Source organism: Antedon mediterranea, chromosome 1, assembly GCF_964355755.1.
Source record: "Antedon mediterranea chromosome 1, ecAntMedi1.1, whole genome shotgun sequence".
Classification (NCBI taxonomy): domain Eukaryota; kingdom Metazoa; phylum Echinodermata; class Crinoidea; order Comatulida; family Antedonidae; genus Antedon; species Antedon mediterranea.
This window is the reverse complement of record NC_092670.1, coordinates 18162771-18184943: the sequence shown is the minus strand read 5'-3', so window position 1 is coordinate 18184943 and position 22173 is coordinate 18162771. Positions and strand designations below refer to the sequence as shown.

Sequence of the window (22173 nt, the reverse complement as noted above, 5' to 3'; positions counted from 1 at the left end):
AGACGGTGCTAGGGTGAATTTCCAGCCTTGAAGGTTGAAGTGAACTCTATAATACCAAGCACTCTGAAAACAAACAAAAAACTTTCCCAAAACCAGACTTACAGTACTGTAGTGATTGTTCATTTTCTGTTACTATTAAGGGGTTTGCTAATTGAACAGGCTGCATATTTCAATGTCACATCATTCGACTGAACAAAACAATATTCAAACTTTTCTTTATGAGGGATGGTACATATCAACTTTGAATGTAATAAGAGAAATCAACCAATCACTGTCTTCGATAAAAGTCTTCTATAAAAGATGGTAGGATTAGAAAGATTTCATAGCCAAAGCGTATAACAAGACATAAATATGGTAAGTTTTACTAAAGTCAGCTTGTACTAAGCCGGGATTCTCGTTAATTCTACTCTTAAGCTTTGAAACACTGCAACTACATTGTCAATTAAATCATGTTGAATCTTTTAGACCATCTAAAGACAACTTTAAATCGCAGACAAAAATTGAAAAAAATCCTTGTAATACATTTTCAACAAACGTGACGTTCGTTACGCGTCTCCCAAGGCGCTGTTCAACATTGTATGTAAGCGGTTAAATCAAATCACATTAAGCGTGATTGTTAGGCCATGTGTCTGCAACGAGAGACATAGATGACGGTGTGACATTTAAACTGAAGATATAAGAGAAACTTTATTGACTATATATCAAAAAAATCACAACTACAAAAATACTAGCAAAAATAATTTATGTCTAGTTTATGTAAAAGAACATATATTTTTGATATCCAAAAGGTTTTGAAAAGGAAAAAAAGTTAAAATGATCATACAACAGGTATGAGATCAATGAATTAATTCTAACAAATTCAAATCATAGAGGGCGCCACTTATCTAAATTGTAATGAATAGATTTCACATAGGATTCAAGAGAACCAAGAAAAAAAAGCTGTTTGAATTCATAGGGATTCGAAGCAAAGAATGGAATGGTGAATAATAGAAGGAAGGAAGGAAGGAAGGAAGGAGGAGTGTGATGGCAGAAAAGAATAATACAACATAGAATGGAAGAGAGGTAGTAGCAAAAAAAAAGAAGAAAGGAATAAGGACAAAGGTCAAGAACCAAAGAATGGGTGAAGAAAAACAGGGAGAAATGGAAGGACAATTTAGCAGCTAACATATAGTTGTGTTTTCAAGACACCTTACCAAGTGTTAAAATGTCATGTTCTAGCCCACCAATTCCTTAAAGGTGTCAGGATATGTTACCCAATGCCCAGCAGACATTTCAATTACTGTAAAAATGTTGCTAATATAAATGTGACGGCAATTTTATTAATCAACTGGGATTATCAAGTTGTATTGTAACATATTGCCTCTTAAAGAATCCAAAATGAATTATTTGACTTAAGATTAAAACATAATAAGTAAGCTTGCTTCCGCTTAAGATTAGGTTCACCGAAATGACATAAGCAATGTGACTCATTTATCAATCACTAATAATATGAAAGAAGTCGTGCTGAAATCATTTTGTACAAAACCACAAAAAAATAATGCTCTTAAAGTCTTAAGTAATCCTTAATGCAGTTATTAAATAATTTGAAGGGTTATTTCGATTTTAGGATTACTAATAAAAGAGTTTCAATAGGTTTCTATTTCTAAGAGTGTCCTCAGAGTAATCAAATTAAAATGTTATCTAATAGCAGAGCTTTTAGATTTCAGAAACTGCATGCATTCACCAAAAAAGCATAGCAACCAGCATCCAACCAGATGGGAATGAAAACAGCAAATACAAAAGGGAATCAACTAGGGAAAGATGCAATAAAATCATGTTTCAATAGATATGTTATAATACTACAATTCACGAACGTACAATTACCAGGAGTGAAACGATTCTGCAATCCCACCTCCTTCACACTAAACAAAAATCTCATTTGTATAAGTTATTTACGCAAGTGCCTCGTTTGCGCAACTGTTTCAATGTATCTCATTTGCATAAGTGCCTTGTTTGCACAAGTGTTGCAGTGCATCTCATTTGCATAAGTGCCTAATTTTGTGCAATTGTTGCAGTGTGCATCTCATTTTCTAAAGTGTCTCGTTTGCGCAAGTGTTGCAGTGAACCTCATTTGCATAAATGCCTCTTGTCTTAGCTCCATATAGTTTATCTAGCCTCCTTTACAACTAAACTTTGCATACATTAACAAACATTTTTCATAGTGAATATAGTGTAAATAACTCCAATCATCATAACAATTTCAATTAGTGTATCACTAAAACTTCTCGAACACAATAATATAAAATAAACATAATTTAGTCCGAAAGTGAGTATCGCCATAACCTCATAGTTAAGTAACTTTCTAAATAATATATTAAGCCTAGATACAGAATGCCAAGCTTAAAATAATGTCCTACCTATACACCAGAATCTACCACCTGTTTATATATAAATCTTACTTTTTAAAGAATCATGTAAATCTAACCTTGATAGAAAACTGGATGAAATTATTTCTCCAAATCAATTATGTACTGACTGCAACATTTGAGTACATCTTTACACTACATTTAATTAACCCTCCACCTGCCAAACAATGTTCACTCATTTGTGAACTTGTGTGATTGCTTCGAGGATGCCGCAATTTCAAACGAATCGATGCACAAATGAAAACGGCGCTAGTATCCGCAAATCCATTGCAACATAAAGTACTGTTACCACCGTGTTTAATGGCAATCCTAATGATTTCAAGTCCGATATTAATTACTAATGCTCAAGATTTGTACAAGTGGATTTCCTGTTGCCATCAGTTGTACAGAGTTCTAAACCGTACTAACAGATAATACGAGATGTTTATGTATTTTACAAGGCCAACGAACTGATTATGCTACAACGATCCATCTTTTTTCGACAGAGGAAAAAAAAGAGAAAGTCAATTTATTTCAGATTTCGTCTTCGTAAGACGTGGCTTTAGACTTAAAGTCGTTTACTTTTAGACAATCTGTCTGGAATTGTAACTACTAGGATCTGCATCATACAGAACTACATTATTTTTGTTTCTTCTTGTATGAAGAAATAAATAGGCTATTAAAACTACAACATGTATTTGTCACCAAAAACATGAAAAATGAATAGGCCATTTTCCAGTTATATAAGCACTATTCACGTTTGCCACCAACTCCACCCCCCATCCAAAAAAAAAATAGAAATATGGCATTACATTTTAAAATTTTACCAGAAAATAGTTTTCTTCCAGGCAATGGGCTTCCATATGACTATTTTTTCATTTAAATTAGGGTTTATTGGGTAAAAAGTTTTTTAAATTAAATACATTAAAATGTTCTATACAAAGAAAAATTGTATGTATTCATTTAACGTTCGTCTATTCATTTTTTATTTGTTCGTATTTCAAATTTGTTGTTTGTATAACAATTAAATAAAAAAAATGTCTTTGGTGACTCAAATATATTCATATTGGTCACTAAAGCTTAAATTAATTTTTTCCGAAAAACTAGTTTTATAATCTTGACGTTTAGTTTCAAGGTCAGCTGAATGCATTCTTTAGCCGACTAATGTACCGACGCTTTGAAAAGTAAATTAAGCGAATGAACGATCTAATTATTCAACCTTGTTAGTTTACTAGTATTACAAACGTCAAACACCTTTAAAAGGAATGTTATAAAACAATAAATTGCGTAGGCAACTTGAAAGAGTGATGTCAGCATAAAGTTACTCAACCATCACATTTTTTATTCATTTGTTTTTATATAATTGTATTTTGTCTCCATATTACTGTATAATAACCTGTTGTTAAACTTTTCAACCAATATTAAGAGGGGCGTTGGCCAAAAATAAAATCAAAATATGCAATATGTTACATTAAAAAACAAATTTAACTTCCAATAAGCCTGCTGCAATATTGCACTCACCGTTAAGAGAAAAATTGTAAATATACACCAAACTAAAGAAGCGACATTGGCATCCGTGCCGGGTGCTGGGCATCCGTGCCGGGTGCTGGGCATCCGTGCCGGGTGCTGGGCATCCGTGCCGGGTGCTGGGCATCCGTGCCGGGTGCTGGGCATCCGTGCCGGGTGCTGGGCATCCGTGCCGGGTGCTGGCCATCCGTGCCGGGTGCTGGGCATCCGTGCCGGGTGCTTGGCAAGGTGGAAATGTGTTAAGGAAACACATGTTTCGCCTAATACTAAACTAAATAATACAATTATCAGGATTTTTTTTTTCCATAAAAAAAAATCAGCAAAATTGGTCTTTATCGTGAGGATGACTCAAAATATCATATCGGGATTATTGGGATGTCTGATGATGGAAAGGAATCAAACCAACAGCTACTTTACATGTCAAAATTAAACAAATGACTACAGTATACCTCTACTAACAATACAATGTCAGAGGATTGCACGTGGAGAAAAAACTTTACATTAAAAGCAAACAAAATAGCAATTTAATTCTCGGATTAGCTAACTGTAATAATTGTGGAATTTCAAAGCACACTAAAATGCACAATACTGATTGTATCTTTAGGGAGACACCTCATAAAAACCACAGAGATCGGCAGATTTAGTAATAAAGCATATTTAGCAATGCCTCTTTGACTGTACACAATGAAGGAGCACCTCGGGTCGTTTTAGACCATTGTAAGTACATGTTAAAAGTTCAATGCAACCGAAAGTATACGTAAATTTGTGCAACCGTAAACCTATGACCATTGAAAGAGTTTATTGGACTGTGATGTTGCGATGGTGTGATGTGCGAGCATGGTTACCTCCTCTGTGAAATCATACTTAGTCATGAATGATCAAAAGTCGCCCCTGACAGTCATAGAATGAGTCCTACAATAATGGCACCAGAGCCAACAATACATACAGACATTGAAAAATTAGAGAGACATATTGCATTGAGCATGCGGTTTGCGACTGTCATAGTAGGATGAGTCCAAAATTATAGTGGTGTAAAACATCCCCTGAATTCACAATAAAATTTCAGAAAGAAAAAATTAAAACAAAATTGTACAAAACTATCAGTTACCAAAAACTTAAAATGGATAAGACATTTGTTGACATTTGTATTAATTTTAATTTTCAATTTTATGGCAGCAGAATTTAAAATATAGTAAATGTTTTAAATGGAGTTAAGAATCGCTGTGTAACTTTTGCGCTGCAATGTAAAATAACGTTTATTTGATTGACCACTGTTGACCTTAAGTCAACTACAATAATATCTTGACCATTTGAAAGCATAAACACATTAGATTTCAAGTAAAAAGGGTAGATTTTTTTAGGAACACACTTTATAATCAACAGTATAAATCTATTCAAATAAATGATTATTTGGTGTTATCCAGTAGTATCAAGATCCCTGGATCTAAAGGTTTAAAGACAAGTTGTACAATTTACAAGCAGAATGCATAACATCACGTCCAGGTTTTTGTCATTTCAACTGAGAGCGTTTTATTAACATAATGAAATTGGATTGTATCACATTCGAGAACCTTTAAATTCAATTTATATTACTTTGATGTTCATATACAATCACTTTGAGAGATTTTATTGATCTGAAATTGAAACAATACTGCAAATCTTTTACACATTATATGTGCAACACATGCTGTTAATCTGAAGCCCTTTGCATTCTTACAATAAAAGTAGAATGATCAGTGTTTTGTATCCTATAACGATAGGATATTATATTATACAAATATGAATGTTTATGAGTGCAATGGTATAAATAATTTCATGAGGTGAAAGATAGTACATTTCATCTTTCACCAAATGAAATTATTTATTCCATTGCAATCGCATGGATATTTATTTTAATTTGCCACTAAAACGAAATGCTAGGTGAAGACCTAAACCATTCTTTTAAATGATCCAATGTACTGTGCTGTACACTGGGTTGATTTTCGAACATGATCAGTCTACTCTATTTAGTTTGAGATAGACAAATTACCCATCCTGAGTTACCCTTCCTGCAGATGAATTACACACCCTGGTTAAAGCGTGTATGGCTAAATCATTTTATTCAAATTTCAGTAGATCAACTAACACTAAAGATCTATCCTTTCAAGTAAACCTTTTCTCCTTATGCATTTTGCACAACAAAATATTTTAATCTTACACCACCAAAATTCTGAGAGTTATATGCCAAATACAAGACATTTGGTTAAGTTCAGCACATTGACTATTTTTAGGTCCTGAGACTCCCTCTGCTATTTCAAAATCCTGGATCCAACACTGATTTGCCATGCACTCGACTGCTTTGTAATCATCCCCATTTTGTAGGCCTAGTACATCACTACATATAATTACAGTACTATCAGTAACAGTAATGGACAATTAGAAATGAATAAATTACTACAATGTCAGGTAATTAATAACTACGATTGTAATGTAACTCATTGTCACCGCGCACCTGCTGCAATATTTATAAACCCAATATTGAATACATATTTCTTACATTTCATTTCAACTAAATGAATATGTGTGGGAATTGTTGGAACACATATTTCTAAATATAAAACTAAATCTCGAAAACTTACATATGCCTACATTGTTTTTACTCTTTTATCCTCATTGTTCAAGAATCAAATGTTTCTTATCAATTACGTTTTTAAATCTATTTCAGCACAAGTAAAAATATATAATATTTTAATATTTAGATTGACACGTTTTTAACAGTGACACACATGGGTATTAAAAGACAAAAGGTAACGTGTGCATAATGTTATAATTACATAACAAAACCCCTTTATTTCTGAAGCGCCCTCATGTAGACTAACACAGATACAACATGTCTGGCTGTATTAAATATTTACAATTTGATAACATTTTGTTTTAATCTAATACTTTTTATTGTTGTTGTTTACGCAAACATGTAAGGCAAGTTTACACAGCCGAGAAGTGAGGGTAAGCGGTAAGGGTAAACAGTAAATGGTAAGCAGGAAAACAAAAACATAGAATCCATCTTATTTCATATGACCATTTGAGCGGATGGGCGGTTGACCGGAAACCAACTCAGGATAGATATACATTCTTTGTGGGACAAGCAACACGATTCTCCACCTACTATTACCACTCATGTGTACACCTATCATTACCACTCATGATGTGTAAATTGGCCAGAACACAAATAAAAGTGGTAGACTTACTCTACCACCATGATTCCCAGGCACAGTATGGTGTTTAATAAATGAAAAGAGTATATTAATATGAGGCTACCTGTACATATCTGTGCAGATTATAGTACGCTACTTTTGCACATACAAGCTAATAAAAATACCTACAACATACCTTTACAATACATAAGGCTGACTTTAGTGTAAAGATCAATATATGAACAAAAGCTTACCATGTACTGCAACAATAGCCTCACATGCGGTCAATATGACAACGGTCAGGCCCGAATGTACTCAACAGGGCTAGTTGTCTTTGTATATCAACACACTGTTGTGCAAGCATACAGATAAAAATGTATATGAACATTGAGTGCTATCCAGAGTTAAGTGATCCACATGATAAGGTCCCCACTACACACAAATTACACTCAATGAGGTCTGTTGTTAGCTTTGGACTCTTCCATTTTATATTACTATTTGATTTTCTGGCCTCATGCTTGTCTCAAGGTAAATAATAAAAGGTGTTTGACCCGGATTGCCTGCTTTATGTCTATACACAAAATGGTTATGACATGTATAGGAATGATCAAATATTATATTACCATTTTAATATACAACGTTCCAATCTTCTAGTATCATACAGTATGCACAACCTACATAAAATCATTTTGTAAAAAAATTATAGACTATGTCAATATTATTTTTTTGCACCTTGTTATTTGTTTCTTTTTATTGTAATCTAATCAACCACATTATTTTTTAAGATATATAGTTGTCAAGGATTTGTAATAGAAAATTGGTAAATGCATATTTTAACCTAATTAGGTAAATACATATTGAATTCGCTATTAAAAGAAATATTAAATGCAATGGCTCTGTTTGATCAGCTAATTGGATACATTTGTATCAAAAATCAAAACCCTTCAAAATCATATTAGTAGAGTAGAGTAACGTAATATGAGTGCTCATAGATGAATGTGTAAATTGGTGCTTATTTTACAGCTCCCTGGTGCAATTGTGACAAGTAAAGACACTTAGTAAGAAGTAAGGTGCTAAAATCACAGATATCATGCAGAAATGAGTAGAATATTATTGCTAGAGAAAGACCATCTGTTCCCTGTGAAAATAATGGTATAGTCCTTAAACATAACCATATCTTATATTTCATGTCACATTGTTCATAAAGGCACTTCAGTCAATATATAATATGCATGTAGCTAGAAGATGATGCAATTAAAGTATACATACAATATTATTAATGGGTCAGTCAAGTGGTTTAGGCCAACTTACCTCATAAGGTACACTCCAGTACTGAACAAACATTGGCTGACATCCAACGTAATAAAACTAAAAGAGAGTGGTTAATAAGATCGGTCATAACATTCATTTCAACATAAGTGGAATAATATAAAACATACAATATAGCAATTTCTTACATGTGTATATCCAATTACTTTGGATATTTATCATAACATTGTAATTTATTATACTTTGTATACTTTGAACATAAACTAAAAGTTCATTTTATATCCTGATATTAATACTTTGAGAATATATACTTATTGGAATAGGAAGGTTTTAAATTATTAAATCTGCTGTACAGTAGATATAAAGATAGAACTATGAAATAAGTAGTTGATAATTTCATTTTAGCTGTCAAAATGGGGGAGCATGCAAGCGCAACACCCTTGATTGCCCCGCCCCCTAAATGGTGTAAATAAAACCACCTTGCAGATCTCCTTCAGTCAGGGAGGCCTGGAAAACATCAAGGTACTTAAAATGATTGCAAATTAATTTCAGTCTGATTTCATGCACCATGAGTGGAATAATTCCCACATAGATAGCGGTTAGCAGATTGTGCACATGGAAGCGTTATCTGTCGGATGATCAAAGATTTGAAGCATGTAAAAGATTTAATTCAACAAAATGTCTATTAAATCGAACTGCTTTCTTTCAGTTATGTGATCAATGATTTTCTAGTCAATTAATATTCCTAAAATTCTCACACTGATAAAAATCTTCAAATTTAATAAGATGACATTAATTATCAATATTAATCAGCTGTTTCATAGAAATTTAAAAACTCATTTTTCAAAAATAGCTAGTAAACAACCAAATGCTATATATTCTGGGGTTTTTTAATGTTATTTCAAGTTTAAACCAAACTTCAGCAGTGCGGCTATTATACTGCCTGATGATTTGAGCAGGAACTAATTCGGTAAAATGTAACATAATGTTGAATTATAGAGGGCACAGTTACCTACGAAAAGTACAACATAGGAAGACGATACATGATTACAGTGTGAATGTTTTTTTAAAAACTTTCTAAAGCTCTGTTTACACTATCAAACGTTATGTGACAACAAATGTGATGTGCCCATATATCACTATTATCACTACTATATTTGGGCATATCAATGCCATATTTGGGCACATCACACATTTTTTGTCAAACTAGTTTGATAGTGTAGACATAGCTTAAGGCACTTCTGGTTTGACAACACAATTTTTTCACAATGTTAAAGAAATTTGAATCTTATGGAAATGCATTTTTTGTAAGAGTTCTAAATAATTTTCAACTTGTTTTTCTTTTTTAAACTTTAAAATGGAACATTAACCTCTGAACTATATAACATGCCGTTCTCATTAACTGACTCGCTAGCACTCTCCTAAGTAATTAGCAACTCAATTCAGAAACAACTGTCAGTATATTGTACTGTACCACTTTACCATACTACATAGTATTAATGAGAATTCATTAACCTTTTCACCTCTACAAATACTAGTATCTAGCATGCAGCACTGAATGGGGATCATATCTGAGTAAATATCTCCATATCCCCTCGGTGTGTACCTTACGTCTACGCTCAAACAACTCCTGCGGTCTTATCTACATGAACAAAATGTCTGTCACCTATTCAAGTGCCGTCATTTAACTGATTAATATGGTATTAGTTTGTTTATAAAATGAATATAGTATTAAGCTAGGCTGATGTTGCCAAGATAAATAAGCCATGCCCTAAAAAAAACTATAGTAAACATTGGTTTTATTTATTTATAACTTTTAACTGATTACAATCTATTCACATGATGTTAAGTACATAAAAAAAACTAAATAGTAAGCATTATTTTAGCTAATTTGTAACTTCCTTCAATCGATTGTGATGCTACTCAGTTTGTTTATCCAATGATTCTGATAGAGTAGTAAATTAATTTATAACCATAGTAAACTGTTTGCATCCTTGCCATTTGATTAGTGCATTCTTATCATGTGCCGTGCATTATTTTCTATGATTGGGGATACTATTGCATGCTCTACTCATTCCAACTTGTTCCAATTTTGTTTTGCACATTTGAATGGCAACCTGTATTGTACACCATCTACACTTTGAAATTTGATTCATGATGGATGTGCAGATAAATTGACTTGAAGTGGTGCGGTTGTCAGGGCTTGCAGTAGTGGATGGTTCACTCCCTACCCCCTCTCCTCCTGGTTGCTACTATTAGCATTCTTTGGATGCATTATTCTTGTTAAGAAACAATTCATAATTCATTCATTCATAATATAGGAAGATTAATCTCAGGACCATAGCAAGAGGTTAGAAGCGGACGAGGCAAAGATGTTTTAAATTTATTTATGTATACAAGTGCTAGTGGAGGGTTGGAAAAAAAGTGGCCGCCTCGTCTGCCACAAACTGGCTACGGCTCTGAATCTAGTAATTAATAAATGAGTGTGTCCCTGTCACAAGGTGGTGGCTGCAATGTTGTTAATTTCATTTAGTTTATTATAATGCAATCTAGATAGTTTATAAAATGATTGTGATACAAAGCCCATGCTCTTGCCAAGTTGGCAAGCAATAATAAACATTGCTTTTTACTAATTTGTGAGTGAGTGGACGAGTGGTTAAGACAGTGGAACCGTAATTACGTAGCCATAACATCGGCAACGGTTCGAGACTCACTCACTCCATGGTTCTGGTGGTAGAACCAGTCTTCTCGGATAAGGACTATAAACCGTAGGTCCAGTGTACACATCTAGCTTGTGTGCACTTTAAAGAACCTAGTACATCTTTCGAGACGAGTAGGGGGTTACCCCGGTGTACTAGTACACTCACAGCCACTGATCACCAACTGGGCCCTCTGGGAGACCTGTCTTTGACTGAAGAGGTTACCCAGTATAAATAAATATATATTTCAATTAATTATTACTTTGTGGTTTGAATGAATTCAATAAAATGTGATTGGTATGGTATGTATTGTATGTTTTATATTTTGAGTTGATGTCCAAGTCTGTCCAAGTTGATGTGCAAGTTGATGTCCAAGTCTGTCCAAGTTGATGTCCAAGTCTGTCCAAATTGATGTCCAAGTCTGTCCAAGTTGATATCCAAGTCTGTCCAAGTTGATGTCCAAGTCTGTCCAAGTTGATGTCCAAGTCTGTCCAAGTTGATGTCCAAGTCTGTTCAAGTTGATGTCCAAGTTGATGTCCAAGTCTGTCCAAGTCTGTCCCAGTTGATGTCCAAGTCTGTCCAAGTTGATGTCCAAGTCTGTCCAAGTTGATATCCAAGTCTGTCCAAGTTGATGTCCAAGTCCAAGTCTGTCACGGTTTACACCTCACAACTGTGATGGCGCAATTTTGATTGACAAGTGACCGATAGTTTTCATTTCTTTTTTTTGTATATGACCATTTAAAAAAAAAGGAAATACGACTGTATTATAATAACAAGTTAAATCATGGAGTATGCTTAAATTGATGAGAGTGGAGGTGAAATCTTTATCTCTTTTATTTGGTCTCAACTATTTTTAACAGAAATATTTGGTAACTGTACAAAAAAAAAAAAATAATATACATACCAACGATACTATACTATACAAAGAGGAGAGAACACAGTGAAGAGGTAGATTAGAAACATTAACCTCAACTTTGCAAAAAGTGAAAACTATCTAAAAAAATTTAAAAACAAAAACACTATTAATAATAATGGTAGTCTATAGCAAATAATACAATGTTTCTAAGCGCTTTACACACAAAAATGATCAATAAAATATAAAATAAGTAAAGCACTGAGGAACAATTTACACTGCTTCGTTCTCCAGCACCGGATATCACAGGAGCTCGAGTGAAAAGGCATCTGTCTATCCTATTCTACCAAAATAAGAAGAAAAAAGATGTTGCTTAATTAACTTTCTTTAAAAATATCAACTGATGTTGCCTCTTTAATAGCTTGTTAGTACAAACATGGAGGAATTATTTATTTATTCTTTTATTTTATCTAAATAATTCGTCCGTGGTGCAAGGAATAAGTACTGTAATCAGTGCAGTTAAAATGTACGAGAACCATTGATTGACGTCGGTCACTGTAGCTCATTGTCAAAATTGGTTCATGTCCCGCTGTGCTCTGTGTCAGCTTGGCCCGAAGCCATCTACAAATCAAACGTTACTTCTTGGAAATTGGAGAACAGCGTGATTTTGATACAATGTGTTGACAGACCCTTTTTAATGTCAGTTGAAAACATTGCCAGGTGTATTATTTCATCACAGTATACAGGTACCTATACACTATTGTTTCCATGTGACGTTGCCTATTATGTTAAGTAATGTGATTTACTCTTAACATTTATTTTACCCTTGTACTAATTGCAACCAAATATTGTATGTTTTATGGCACGTTCGCAACAGACATCAAGATAGGCAATCAAGATCTCATAAAACTGATTATAATGAGACCTAAAAACAGATTCGGTTGTTTGTTGTAAATTTTTTTAATTTTGAATGAATAGCGCTTGACATTTTTATTTATTTGAAAACAAACAACTTTGAAAAGAAATTGGACTTTATTATATTATTTTCTTTCTACTTCAAATAAACAAGGTTGGGATCATAATCCATTTTTAATTATCAGTCAGTGAATTCATTTTCTGATAGGCCACCATCAGGTCGGGCAATATTTTTTCCCTTACTGATGAACAGAAATGGAAAAATTAACTGGGGAAGTAATTTGAAATTTGTATTGCAAAGTAACTTAACAAGAGCCCTGTTTCTGCTGCCAAGAAAATACTGTATTTTATACGGTATTTTTGAATACCGTATATATACCATATTTTTTTGGCAGCAGAAGCTGCGCTCATAAAAAAAATACCGTATTTTGTATACCATATTTTTATTTTTTGTGTGGATAAAATACGGAATTTACAAATTTATACCGTGTTTTTTGTACCCTTTTCTGCTGCCAATAAAAAATACTGTATTTTTTTTTTACCTGCGACATGAGGTCAACATCGTGTTTTTATTTTCTGTCGCTGTCAGCTGTTTTACACACGTGTATAGATATATTCGGCGAAAATGTGGAGCAAAGCCATCACAGTATTTACTATTTAAATCTGTGTGGGGAAGCAGGGGTGGAGAAGGAGGGGGTGGGGAAGCTAAAATGTCCGGCCAACTAAAAGGTAATAAAAGGGACAACCACATTTATAAAGACATTTCTAAAAAAGTAAAGTAGGAGTACTGAATAGATTTGTCTCCAAAGCAAGTAAACTCAAAGCTGAAGAGTCTGCGAAAGCAGTACAACATTGCAAAAGACAATAACTCGGGAGGCAACGAATTACTTGTCCCCATCACGATGTTTTCTGTGCTCTCACAACATCTCTATCACTAGGGCTAGGCTTTGAACTTAAACTTCCTTTATTACGACTTTTAATTATGACCAAATAAATGATTGGCAATTTGGGTAAAAAGGAATGAAATTTAACACGACCACCCAAGAAGTATTGTTAGCAGAAACGGGGTACTAAAAAATACGGTATAAAAAATACCGTATTTTTATACCGTATTTTTGAGCAGTTGTAGCAGAAACAGGCCAAGGAATATACCAAAACACAAAGCTTCATTGCTGCTTTAAAAAAACAAACAACCGTCCTCCCTCCATATCCATCTGACACTTTTTAAAGAACGATCAACATTTTTTTCCATGACCTAATCTTGAAAATGCTAAGTTTATATCCAGCCAGGTTTTAATTTAACACATGCTCTTATAGCAACAAAATCATTGTTACACATTAACTCGCAACTTTTAGACACATTTTATAGAATTTTCGATAGCTTTTACTGATTTTTCAGCAGCTGTATCTGATAAAACACAATTTTCAAGTAATTTTCTACAAAATATTGAGCTAAACTTGACAACTATAATGAAATTGTAAATCATGTTTGTACCAACCCACATTTCAAATTGTACACGTTCACAAATTTCTAGGAAATCTACTTACAACAGTTGAACAAATAAAAACAAAATGTAGATCAAGAACACAAAGCTTAAATTTTTTGTAATTCTGCAAAATCGACAAATTAAACAAATAATTGATTCGTTAAAATGGTAATTACTTTATCGATTAGAATTTTAATTAGAGTTTTTCCTGTCTGTTCCAGAGAGTTCAATGACCTTATGAAGTACTTTCATTGATTGTACTGACGTAGTTTTATCGTTTTCTTTGGTCACTCACTTCAGTTGGCTTGCCACAAATTAAACTCACCACAAATAGCCTAATTGCATTTTTCCTTGGTATAACCTAATTTTTATACTTTTTTTTTGGTATTTAATGGTTTTTATTACTACTGAACATGAACTTGAAACTTGGCATGCTATATGGAATGCTGGAACTGAAAAAAAACAAACAAAAAAACCATGTTGACGTAATCTTTTTATGGAGTCCATTAGAATGTCACAAAAATGTATACAGCACGAATTTAGAAAATGAAACAGAATGCATCCTTGCTGTTTGCAGCATACCATTACATACATGTGTTTCTTTTTTTTCCTGCTTTGTATTTAACTGCCAAGACTGGAACCACAGAATACATTCAAAATAGATAATGGATTCACCAACAGATAACACTTTAAATCACAATTGGTGGCAGATCTTTGAAATAAAATTGTATGTAATTTTCTACCCTTTGGAAGTACAGAGTTTACCTTAATTCAAGGGCATACAAATGGGTATGGGTGTCTAGGGGACAAATGTGTATGAATGTAGGGGATAAATGGGTATGGTTGTAGGAGACAAATGGGTATGGTTGTAGGGGACAAATAGGTATGGTTGTAGGGGACAAATTGGTATGGTTGTAGGGGACAAATTGGTATGGATGTAGGGGACAAATGGGTATGGTTGTAGGAGACAAATGGGTATGGTTGTAGGGGACAAATAGGTATGGTTGTAGGAGACAAATGGGTATGGTTGTAGGGGACAAATAGGTATGGTTGTAGGGGACAAATTGGTATGGTTGTAGGGGACAAATTGGTATGGATGTAGGGGACAAATGGGTATGGTTGTAGGAGACAAATGGGTATGGTTGTAGGGGACAAATAGGTATGGTTGTAGGAGACAAATGGGTATGGTTGTAGGGGACAAATAGGTATGGTTGTAGGGGACAAATTGGTATGGTTGTAGGGGACAAATTGGTATGGATGTAGGGGACAAATGGGTATGGTTGTAGGAGACAAATGGGTATGGTTGTAGGGGACAAATAGGTATGGTTGTAGGAGACAAATGGGTATGGTTGTAGGGGACAAATAGGTATGGTTGTAGGAGACAAATGGGTATGGTTGTAGGGGACAAATAGGTATGGTTGTAGGGGACAAATTGGTATGGTTGTAGGGGACAAATTGGTATGGATGTAGGGGACAAATGGGTATTCGCAATGCATCTAATATGATATAATGTGTATCTGAAATTCCTCCAGGATCTGCGTAGTCAGTTATACCTCATTTTATGATCAGTAACATGCAATCCACATCTGTATACTAGACATTGCTCAACAGAGACAGTGGTTAAGAAACGTAATTAACAAGGTCAGACAAACTGCAATTAATAAATCTATTTTAAATGTAATGAGCACGATAAATACGTCAACCTAAAATATTGGTTTTTGGAAAACTTTCATCCAATTAGAAATGAAAACATTCGTCTTTGCGACACTTTCACCTAATTTAAAATGAAAATATTGGGTTGATGCAACATAATTATAAACAAAAATATTGGTTTCTCTAATAATTCCAACCTAATTAGAAATCAAAACATTGGTATGAGGTTTAACAACATCAACAGTTAGGAATTCTCTACAGGAGTCTCCCTAAGCCGGATATAGGGAAAGTCCCAATGATGTCATAATTGAGGTATGTATTACAGTAGATTTTTAAAAGGACAATGCACCTTTGCAGTTGCTGCAAACCACACTTGCCAACAATCAATACACCACAATTAATATATTTGAGGAGGTCTGCAGCTGAATTATGTAGGCCTGGGTACATTAATTATTACATTATACTATGGGCTAATAGCTATGATTCAGACTATAAATGCGTAGTAAAAAATTGGCTAGCTATAAAACTCTAGGTTGTTCACCTTTGGATCATCATCATTAAAAAGCAAAACAAAGTAGGTTTTACAAATATACAGATTGGAAAGACATAAAATAATAAAATGTCTTATTAAGAGCCCAAAATAAAAAACTTTTCGGGTTTGACTAGACATGAAAATCAATCACACATAAAAGTGCAATTAATCACATGCTTGAATATTGGTGTAAGTCCCCATCATATACTATAGACTCTTCATTATTATGCAAAACTCTTAGCGTGATCTATATAAAAACAACAGGCACAGAACAAATTCTAAACTGCCCAGTGATATTCTGATTAATTTGAAACGATAATGAAGAGGAAATGAGATGAGAGAATGAGAAAAAGTCGCCTCAACCGCAGAGATTTAAATCCGGACCCTTCTGCTTGTCCTAACCATTAGTCCACTGGGGCTTTCTGTGGTATTGTTCGTGACGTGAATATATACATTTTTATGTAGATACAGTAGTATAGAGATGCCTGTTTAATTTTCCATGTCCAAATATGGATAAAATAAAATCTGAACTCAGAAATGTTGAGGCTGAAACTTACATCTTGGCTGGAGATCGTTTTATTAAAACAACAATTATACTAATCTGAACATCATTTTAAGATTAAATAAAAATACAAATTCAATCTTTTTATTGTAAAAAAATTAAATCTTTTTATTGTAAACAAATTAATAATTTACAAATGGTTATTAGGTAATAATTTAGCTAATTAAGCATGATCTAATCTTTATATAAACAATTCTGTTTTACGTGAAAACTGCCATCTCAATCTGGAAAAAAATGGCTTTTCATTTAAGTTGATCAAATACAGTTATGGAAAGGTATACATACGCATACAATGTATGACCTAATATCAATAATGACTGTGTGTTCGATATGTTTTAAGTAATTTGTTAACGCCTCTGGCCATCAGCTGGTTGAATATTTATTGAACCCTGGATAAACCCTCACCTAGGTATCAATTCATTTTAAAATGTGTTGCATATCTTGTCTGTCATGAATGACTTTCTGACTCAACATCTGCAGTATTAATGAATGAAAAGTTGCAAGCCATTCTGCACGAGTTACAGAAACATTTTGTGATGTGGATTGTTTACCACCAATTTAGGCCAAATCATATTTTAGTTCAGTATAGTTTGTATGCTAGGCTACAGTACTTTTTCTACTTCCACAAGTTCTGAATTTCGGTAGTACTGCAATTTACTGGCACTCACAGTTTCTTTCATGATTTTATTTTTTTATTTTATTTTATTTTTAAAACCAGAAACAACAGCAGAAACAAATCCGCCACTTACAGCTTGGTTTAACAGATACAAAACAATTACAACAACTCAGATATGATGATATTAAAACTTTCAATTCTTTTCCTTATTAATAAAATATACTTGCAAAGGTGGTTTTATTATAAATAAAAATATTCTATTATATGTTAAACTGTTGTAGAGGCACTTATGGAAGGCCACCGGTGACATATTACCTGGATAGATCCACTTGATAATGACCCAATATTAAAGCATTAAGGTATTGTTGTATTTTCATATATCATGAAAAAATCCTGATTTGAGATCTAAAATACAATTCACACATTGACAATCTATAAAATAATTATTAAAATACTGTATAATTAAAGTTAAGGTCCAAATAAATGTTATCTGCCTTAATTTCAGTATTTAGTACAGAAAACATAAACTATCTTATCTTATAGAAATTAATGTTAAAATCATAGATCAGGTGTATTCTGGTAGCTCTTAAAATAGCAAGAACCAATTTCATTTTCACCAGAACTTCATTACAGGTGAACTCAATTATATCCACTGAATTTGGAATCTATGATTAATTGAAAATCCAACAACTTAAAGGATCTATTCTGCAAACAGACACAGTTTTCTAATCAAATTCCTGTGGATAGTAAGTGAATTTAAATGTGTAGTAGACAGGTAGTATATGTTTTACCAGATTATGTTGATTGCTTTCGAGTTGACAATTGTTCATTCTACAGGGAAATCCAGCGGCAACATCTTAAGTATTATTAAGTATTTGGTCAACTGCAGGGCATTAGACTTAAGTACTTTATACCATACTTCCCATGTTGAAGATATTGATAATAATGATAAAGTCTGTGGTAAGGCATTAAATATGTCTTTTTTATATAATATTACAACCATGTTAAATATACAATAGATATAATGTTCCATTAAAATGTTGAGCAAAAGCAGTCACATTTAATTATTGCTGAATGAGTAGTTGGGTTATTAAATGGTCTCAATACAAACAAAAGTGACGGGTGATTTGAATGTGGATAAATTGTGAAATACATTTAATTTGTAGCGTTGTTCACTTAAACCTTTTGGTACCTTGATTGTCCATTAACAGAATCCAGGTTTAATGGCCAGGGTATGAGGCTATTGGTCTTTATATACACATGTGCAATTGGTACATACACTAGCAAAGTACAGATCATGGTAGGCACTGTACTGTGGTTGAACTGGCAGTATTGCCTCGAAGCAGGTTTTGCCAGCAAGATTTGCGGGACTAAATTGGCTCCAACCAGTATTAAAAATGGTATAATAAAGTTATACATAAAAATAAACACTTATTTGGTAATGGTAGGTTAGGTTAAAAGCATAGACTTAAGCCTGGTTTCCATAAAATCGCTACACGACAGAGCGTAGCGATTCTATGGAAACGCTAGAATTTATCGGGGATCTAGTACGCGAGGGCTAAATATTCTTTGGTACGCGTATACGATTCATTGCCGACACAATCGGCAAAGTTGAACATGGTTGAACTTTGCCGATTTGACTGCGATGAATCGGGGAGCCTTTCAGATTGCGTCGGCGACATCTGCGCGTGTAGCGATTTTAATGGAAACGCTGTAGCGATTTTAATGGAAACCAGGCTTAAGAGCAATCGAAAGCTAAAAACATAGACTAAAGCAATCGAGAGCTATATTTTGTCAATTACTGGATAAAGTACAATATTTATATTTGATTTTATTATATTTTTGGTAGATTAGTCTTTATAGTATATCAATAATTTGGTACTGTACTTCGCTTTATTTTGCCAGATTGTATTTCTATTTTGCGAGAACACTGAATGGGTCTGCAAATGTCTTGCATTTCTTACCTTCAGTTAAATTGCGAACAATTCACAATACTTATATATATTGTAATAATAATACGTAAATGAACAATGTTATTACATTTAAAGTAGAATTATTCGAACAGATGTGTAAAAAATAAAAGATTATGTTGATGAGGCTTTAAACAAACATACAGCAGATTACCATAATGAAACAAGTGTAGTAGTTATGCTGCAATATATAATCTAGATTATATGTTTTAAGTCCCAGAAAATATAAAATAGTGCTTAGGGTACTAGAAGGTAATTTATGTCTATCAATCAAACACAACAGCTTGACATATTAACTAATGCAGCTTACATGATGCATGATTGTTAACCTCATTCTAAATACGAACTATTACATTTCGTCAACTCTATAGATTGGTTCGGTTAAGAAATCAGAATGCACTTTTAAGATCACAGTCTAGTGTTCAGGTTGTCACTTTCATGAAGATTGAATATTAGACCTTTTAACTCCAATTGGATTTATTGGTTTTAAAGAATGAATTGATTTCTTGGAGGTGAAATTAATCGTTGTTGAAATTAGGTACGAGTTTGGGAGAATGAGTACGCATGTTATACATCTCACTCAGACTGATGCCATAAATTACATATGCATACTATGCAACTCCGTTTCAAAAATAAGTTTCGGTTTTCAGATGACATCAAACATAGCCCAATTCCTGTCTGTATCCAAATATTGTCGTGGTATATACAAGGAAAAAAAAAAAACAAGAAACATTTTTTACAAAAAACGCCGCTCGACTCATTGATAGTTAATTAAAACAATATTACGAAAGATAGGATCATAATGGATGTATGCATCTGTTGATGTCATGTTAGTACTGTAATCCAGTTGTAGGTTTAACACACCAGGGGAACCAAATGCATGAATTAGACTACATCTGTTGGCTACTCTTGTTGCAACTAAACTTCTACTTCTACTGGCGCTCTTTAATCCACACATTTTTTTTTAAAGGATAGTCAATATTTAAAAAAATTATTGTTCAAATCCCTAAACAAAAGGAACAATCTGTATAGACAAACAAAATGTATTGAATTAAGTTCGCAGATTCGCAGATGTCGCTAACATTTACGCTAAGTCACACGTTCAAGTTTCATAATATTTATTTACAGACTTTGACATAAAAGACAACAACGTACATTAAGCAATAACAAAAAAAAGTTTGAAGGCATTTGCAAGATACCAATTTGTTACATTATGCTTACATTTGGTTATCCCGGGGGGTTTCACTTGTATATAAACCAAACGGGGGGGGGGGGGGGGGGGTGCAGCAGCCACTTCAAGACATGAGGCACTTGCGCTACCTGTTTTACTGAAAAATACTACGAACTTGAACTACCATTTACCAAAATCCAGTGTTCTCTAAAATGACGGCAGAAACAAGGCTACGCCAGAGAGGGCGCAATATTAGTACTGGTTCCCGGCATGATCTGCGCATGGCCAAAGAGAGCGTTCATGGCAAATCACGAACGTGTTTTGACAAGTTAATCGCGCGTCCGTGGTGCATGACAACGATGATCAAGAGTGGTCACAGTTAAATGATTTTGTCCTAGGCTATGTTTCGTGTACTTCTGCTGATGCGAAAACTCTAGGTTTATTCAAAGGTATTTAGCAATGGGCTTATATAGCCGGGCTTATACCATCCAGTATGCCAAAATACCTGCAAAATTTGGCGATAAATCGTGACATTTTGACACGGGTGGGCGGGCCAGGGACTTAAACTACTCACCCTGTCATTTCCCACACTTGTGCTACCAACTCTCCATATTTTCCCACACTTGTGCTACCAGGCCCTCAAAAATATACCCGTAAATGCGGCACCTCCCTAAATGGAAATATTTAAGAGTGACCCCCCCAGGTTGGTTATACATCGTGTATTGTACGTGTGAATCAGTTTCAGAGCAAATCCTACTAGCTACTACTTAGTTACTATAAAACAGTACAAGAACACAATCAACACCTTTCAACAATGTGTGGGCCCAAACCATTCCAACAAATTAGAACAGAAATCGGATACGTTATAAATCTACCTTTAAATCTACTTTCATCAAAGGGCTACAAATAAATTGTAATAATCTTTTAGCATGACATTGTAAACTGTGTTGCGACCCATGCTTTACAAACCACGAAAGTGACTGCTGCCCTGTCAAGTTACACATTTTATAAAATAATTCAGTCAGTTATACAATTGGAAGCAATCAAGCATGGATGATTGACATGTACTCAGTCAGAGGTCGTGGAATGAACTGGTTTTCTAACTTTACTTTTTGTACTTTTACAAGAAGAAAAAATGAGAATCACAATTTGGTTCAAAATCTATAAAAAAAATAGTGACTACCTAATGTTCACACATGGATTAATTCAATACGAGGGTTAGGGGGTTCATTTGAGTTTTACAGCGATGTATTTTGCTTAAGCTGCCCCTGCACAACATATGTTGATAAAAAAAAAATAAACAAACCGAAACACACGGGACAAAGCCAGCTGGCTGGTCAATTTTACCCAAATGTCCAGTGA

The 22173-nt window shown here is 33.8% G+C and overlaps 1 protein-coding gene across 2 annotated transcripts in view; it reads right to left on the bottom strand.

Annotated features, from left to right (window-relative positions):
- LOC140059939 (growth factor receptor-bound protein 14-like) overlaps positions 1-7512 on the bottom strand; it is a 43388-nt gene extending 35876 nt beyond the window's left edge. The window contains exon 1 of one of the 2 annotated variants that reach the window (XM_072105942.1): positions 7339-7512. The gene's annotated coding sequence lies outside the window, so the exon portion shown is untranslated. The remainder of the gene's footprint in view (positions 1-7338) is intronic. The other variant, XM_072105950.1, reaches the window with a different exon arrangement.
- Positions 7513-22173: the final 14661 nt, after the last annotated feature.